The 6,000-nt window shown below is 42.6% G+C and overlaps 1 protein-coding gene across 1 annotated transcript in view; it reads right to left on the bottom strand.

Annotated features, from left to right (window-relative positions):
* The window catches only part of ches1 (checkpoint suppressor 1), a 61,763-nt gene that overhangs the window by 21,841 nt on the left and 33,922 nt on the right, over positions 1-6,000 (bottom strand). The gene's annotated exons all lie outside the window — the stretch shown is intronic.

The following is a 6,000-nucleotide window of genomic DNA, read 5'->3' as shown; positions in this document are numbered from 1 at the left end:
GAGAGAGAGAGAGAGAGAGAGAGAGAGACAGACAGAGAGATTAATCAATCAAATACTGCCTTCTTTCCAAGTGTAGAACTGTATAATACAGCAACTAACCATTATTTCTTTGCCAATTAAAAATATAATAATAAACCTTTTTTTTTGTACAGCACCATTACATAAATCATCAGGAGAAAACCGAAATTCAGTGAAACAGTCTGACACACTGCCAGCCTATCAGTGTCCCTAAAAATAAACAGAAGAGCTTAAAAGGTATTCTGTACAAGCGATTGGGAACGACAGCAACTCAGCCACGAAGTGGTCGGCCACGTAAAATAACAGAGCGGTCAGCGGATGCTGAGGGGCATAGTGCGCAGAGGTCACCGACTTTCTGCAGAGTCAATCACTACAGACCTCCAAACTTCATGTGGCCTTCAGATCAGCTCAAGAACAGCGTAGAGAGCTTCATGGAATGGGTTTCCATGGCCGAGCAGCTGCATCCAAGCCTTACATCACCAAGCGCAATGCAAAGCGTGGAATGCAGTGGTGTAAAGCGCCGCCACTGGACTCTAGAGCAGTGGAGACGTGTTCTCTGGAGTGACCAATCACGCTTCTCCATCTGGGAATCTGATGGACAAGCCTGGGTTTGTCGGTTGCCAGGAGACGATACTTGTCTGACTGCATTGTGCCGAGTGTAAAGTTTGGTGGAGGGGGGATCATGGTCTGGGGCTGTTTTTCAGGAGTTGGGCTCGGCCCCTTAGTTCCAGTGAAAGGAACTCTTAAACCTTCAGCACCAAGAGACTTTTGGACGCTCCCAACTTTGTGGGAACAGTTTGGGGACGGCCCCTTCCTGTTCCAACATGACTGCACACCAGTGCACAAAGCAGGTCCATAAAGACGTGGATGAGCCAGTTTGGTGTGGAAGAACTTGACTGGCCTGCACAGAGTCCTGACCTCAACCCCATAGAACACCTTTGGGATGAATTAGAGCGGAGACTGTGAGCCAGGCCTTCTCGTCCAACATCAGTGTCTGACCTCACAAACCTTGTCTGACCTCCTAACCCTTGTGGAAAGCCCTCCCAGAAGAGCTGAAGCTGTTATAGCTGCAAAGGGTGGGCAGACATCATATTAAACCCTATGGATTAAGAATGGGATGTCACTCAAGTTCATATGCGTGTGAAGCCAGAGGAGCGAATACCTTTGGAAATATAGTGCATGTTGCCAAACCTCCTAGTTCACTCGCAATCTGTGCTTTGTGTGCAGTAGATCCAGATAGAGAATTTCATTTTTATCTTCATTAGTTTAAGAAATTATTCATTGAATTTGTTAAACTTGATAAACAATCAACTAACTAATCAACAGCACTTGTTTCATCAGGTGCAACAGAGATATAAAGCTGTGTGTAGTAAGTGTAGCCATGGAAGTGGACTCCATGTTCACTAATGATATGGCCAAGTATTAGCATATATCATGAAAATGATAGCGGCCCTAAGACTGACCCCTGTGGCACCCTACAGCAAAGAGTGTGTGGTACACACTTTCCTGGTAGAAGTTCAGCAAGGATAACAAAATTCTGTGTATGTGTAAAACAAAGTACATTTCCACATCCACACAAGTCCAATCCAATGTTCCTGTCTGCCTAAGGCCCGATCCCATTTCACCCCTCGTCCCGATCACTTATCCCTCAATCGGAGTATCCTGATTCTTGTTGAGATAGAGGGGTACATGGCCTTCCAAATGAAGGTCCCAGAAGCACACTCCAGAGTGTTATGAGAAAAAAAGAAAAACTGGCAATGGCTTCGCAAGTGACCAAAGAAACCCACAAATGGGAATATTTTCTCTGCTTAAATTATTTTAAAAATTATAACCACCATACTGTTTAGTTTAATGTTGTTTCAATGTATTATGGTCCTTTTCTTCATAATAATCATAAAAAAAAAATCAGCAACTAAAGCTTCAGTAGCTAGCAAGCTATACATCCCGTTCCACCTTAAACAGTGAAGCAGTTACAGACATACAACCTCAGGCATCAGAACCTCTGCACCAGGTGGAACGGGAAAAGCCATACACAAAGCTGACGAATAGCTGACTTGCTTCACATCACAGAAGAATTAGGGGTGGGCAATAATAAACAACTGTCCTCTTTGAAGGCAGATGGTTCCCTAAACTGGCTGGGTCGCCTACAAAACACAGCTAGTAGCCTTAAAAATGAAGTAATGTTCTTTTTTATTTGAGGGTTGTCCCACTGTGTCCAAACAAGAGGCAGGGGTTAAAATAAGGAATGGGATTGGGCCTCGGAGTGTACAGTGATCAAGAGCGTCAAAAGTACCAATTATTATTCTGTTAATTGGCTAAGCGAGACATTATGTCTTCTACTGTGGACTCACTTCAGCACATCCACAATCATTCACGGAAGCCCAATCCAAATCTCTGGACTCCAGCCTCTCGGACTTTGGACGCATGTTCTTTGATGTTGAAGTGCTAAAGTGCTCAATGCAAGCAGGCAGTAATGAAAGAAGATTTCAGCTTGACTGACTTCCACCAATGAGACTGACACTAAAATGTGTATATTTGTACATGAACTGTGTTTTACTTACATAGGAAGGCATTCTTCCTCTGTTAGTCTTTTTTTATTTATTTATGTTTTTGGAACTCCTTCTGTTTATTTTATCACATGTGCTTTGCTATAAATACTACAAGCCAAGTCTCCTGAAATCTGCACAGAGGTGGGCGAAGTACACAAGTCATGTACCTGAGTTAAAGTAGAGACACCCAGGGTAAAATATTCCTCCAGTAAAAGTAGAAGTTCCTCCCTTTAGACCTCCACTTGAGTAAAAGTACTAAAGTATTTACCTTCAAATGTACTTAAGTATAAAGTAAAAGTACTAAAAGAGGAATTCTGGCTCTGATGTCCTGTTATCATTTTTATAACCAGACTGGCTTCATGAACTCATTTCAGGTGAAAGTCCTCCAGCGTCTCTCTTGGTAAACCAGTCTTTTAATAGAACGTCATTAATTAGTGACGCTGACGTCTATTAAAATGATCAGAAGCACAAAACACTGAAGGTAAACAGTTTCCATCAGGGAGAACCGAGTGGCTCTGAAATCACTTTTTACACACAAGCAAAGTTTCAGTTTCAGATTTATTTACAACTTAGTTCCAAGTTTAAGTTGAATAAAAACTGGCTTTAAACTCAGGATCACAGATGAGCTCCTTTACTATGTTGATCTGTAGGCGTCTGTTCATAAACATAAACCAGCCCAAACTCATTTACTATAAAATGAAATGGTGTTTGTAGAAATTCAGAAAAAAGCCGCGTCAGTCTCGACTGCATATGTGGACATATTTCTATATTGAGCTCTATTTACACAAAGTTAGGTTAGTTCATCATTTATGTTGAACAGACTCTCCCAAAGTTTTACGCTGCTGCGCTGACGTTGAACCGCGTGCTGCACTGGGTCGGTATGACCAACAGGTCAAAACCAGCTCTAAACAAAGTGACCGCTGGGCCCTGATTGGTGCTCTGGCTTTGCGCTTCTTTCGTTTTGACATGTGACGTTTTTATACACACAGAAACCAAAAGGAACAACGGATTTCTCAAAATGTAGGAGGAAAAAGTCGGATATTAGACTCTGAAATGTAGTGGAGTGAAAGGAAAAAGACCCCAGAACGGAGAAACTTCAGTACAGATACACCAAAAATACTAAAGTACAGAAACCAATTACATTTACTCAGTTACTCAGTTACTCAGTTACTGTCCACCACTGAATCTGCATCTCAAACAATCAGTTTGCTAGAAGTTGACATTAGTCTCCTAGCAGTCTAGATAAAAATTCAACACAATTTAATGACTTTTATAATAAGTCAAATTTCAGATCCAAAATAGTTATATAAACTGGCTAAACTTAATCTACTATCACATTTCCAACTCAACTGATTAAAGGTAAATTAACTTTTTTAATAGTGTTGACATCACTGTTATCACATTATTCAGTATAGGGACTTCAGTGCAAACTGCCTGAGCTATTCGTAGATTATAGAAAAGTGTGTGGCAAAATTTGGGGCCTTCTGGTGGCCCTTGGCCATTTAACACTAATCTTCCGCGAGCTACGAAAATTTTCGTAAGGGAAACCAGCGACCATGTAGCCCACTCCCCTGCTGTGAAGCGATTAACGCCCATTGTCTTGGTAATGATATGGAGTGCGGTGGAAGTGGAAACCCCCCATGCCCACCTCGAGCTCCTACAGCTCCCAAAGCACCTAACATGACACAACTTGAAGGTGAACTTCAAGTTACAACCAGAGTGTATATGTTACCGATCCGACAGCGCGACGGAGAATCTGTAGAATCGTGTTTCAAAAGTTATAATTCAAGGGCGCGTAGCAGCGACGGACGGAGCAGTGGCGATTTCTCTGAGACTGCCAGGGAAGCTCAGCTTGCCCTAAAATGTCAAACATGTTCAGTTGTGTTAACATTTCATTCACTACAAATGCGTTAAAAGTGTCTTTTCACTTCAACAGGTCCGCTCATTCAAACGGGACGTCTTTTTCATTGCTTCGAAACTCGCCGCTCATTGGATAAATGCCACGATTTTGTCCCGCCCCCGAACGCAGAGCGTCTCTGTGGTGAATGGAGCTGTGGGCGGGTCTGGACGCGGAGCTTCTGCAAAATGATTGAAGGATCAGACGAAAGGCTGAATCCTGTTTTGATTGACAGCTATTTTTACCCATTTACGTCAAAAGACAAACTGCAACCCATTTCTTGGCGTTTAGTTGGTGAAATTACTTGTGCATTTCCGTTGTTCATTGTGTAAATAAAACACACTCCTAGTATTTCCTTGTTTCAGTTTAACATAATTTCAACATTTGAAATTTTACAATTAAACATTTGGTTTAATTAATTTGTGTTTATGTCTTGTGGTGCAGGTGGAAATCCCATGAGACCTTGACAAAAAACTATTTATTTGCTTTTAATTGACTTGATTTACTTTTGTTGAATTAATGCCATTTTCAGAAAATATTTTCATGCACAGCCTGAATTTAAAAACAAAGGCTGCAATGGTGATTGCAGAAACACTAAAGGGGCTGGACAGCCATAGAAAACGAATGCGGTGGATGACAGAAGAATTCTTCTAGCATTCACTGCACTACTTGCTGGTGAAGCAATACAACATTTGGCAGATCGAGAACAACCTCCAGGGGGTTGGAGTATCTGTGTCAACGTCATCAAGTGAAGACCAGAGTAAATACACTGGGTTTACCACAAGATGTAAACCACTGGTAGGCCTCAAAAACAGGATGACAATATTAGAGTTACTTTATAGTTTTGGAATGACGTGTTATGGACAGATCAGACGAAGATTAACATTTACAGCATTTGGCAGACGTTCTAATCCAGAGCAAGTTACAATTTGATCATTTTACACAGGCAGGTGAAGGGAGTGTTATAGTTTGTGTTGATTGCCCAGGCAGGGAATTAACCCATCCGTGAAGTGAAACACCACATACACACTAGTGAGCACACACACACTAGGGGGCAGTGAGCACACTTGCCCGGAGCGGCGGGGAGCCCAATCTGCAGCGCCTGGGGAGCAGTTGGGGGTTAGGTGTCTTGCTCAAGGACACCTCAGTCATGGACTGTCGGCTCTGGGGATCGAACCGTCGACCTTCTGGTCACAGGGCCGGCTCCCTAACCTCCAGCCCACGACTGCCACGACTGAACTGAACCCCAACCTGCAATGTGGAGAACAGAAAAGGTGCCCACTATATTAGTCACATGTACCAACACGTATCAGAAAAGAAAGAAGCAGAAGAGCGGGAACTTCATCCACCTCATCCGTCCAGCGTGGTGGAGGTAGAGCTACACTGTGGACACGTGTGGCTGCCAGTCAAATCGGTTCCCTTATATTTATGGATGAGGTGACTACGAATGAATGCAGTAGGATTAATTCTGAGTGCATCGGACTATATTATCTGCTTCGATTCAGCAAAATGCTTCAAAACTGTTTGGACAGCACT

Source organism: Pygocentrus nattereri, chromosome 4, assembly GCF_015220715.1.
Source record: "Pygocentrus nattereri isolate fPygNat1 chromosome 4, fPygNat1.pri, whole genome shotgun sequence".
Taxonomy (NCBI): domain Eukaryota; kingdom Metazoa; phylum Chordata; class Actinopteri; order Characiformes; family Serrasalmidae; genus Pygocentrus; species Pygocentrus nattereri.
Note: the sequence above shows the minus strand (reverse complement) of the source record. Positions and strands in the feature narration are given on the sequence as shown.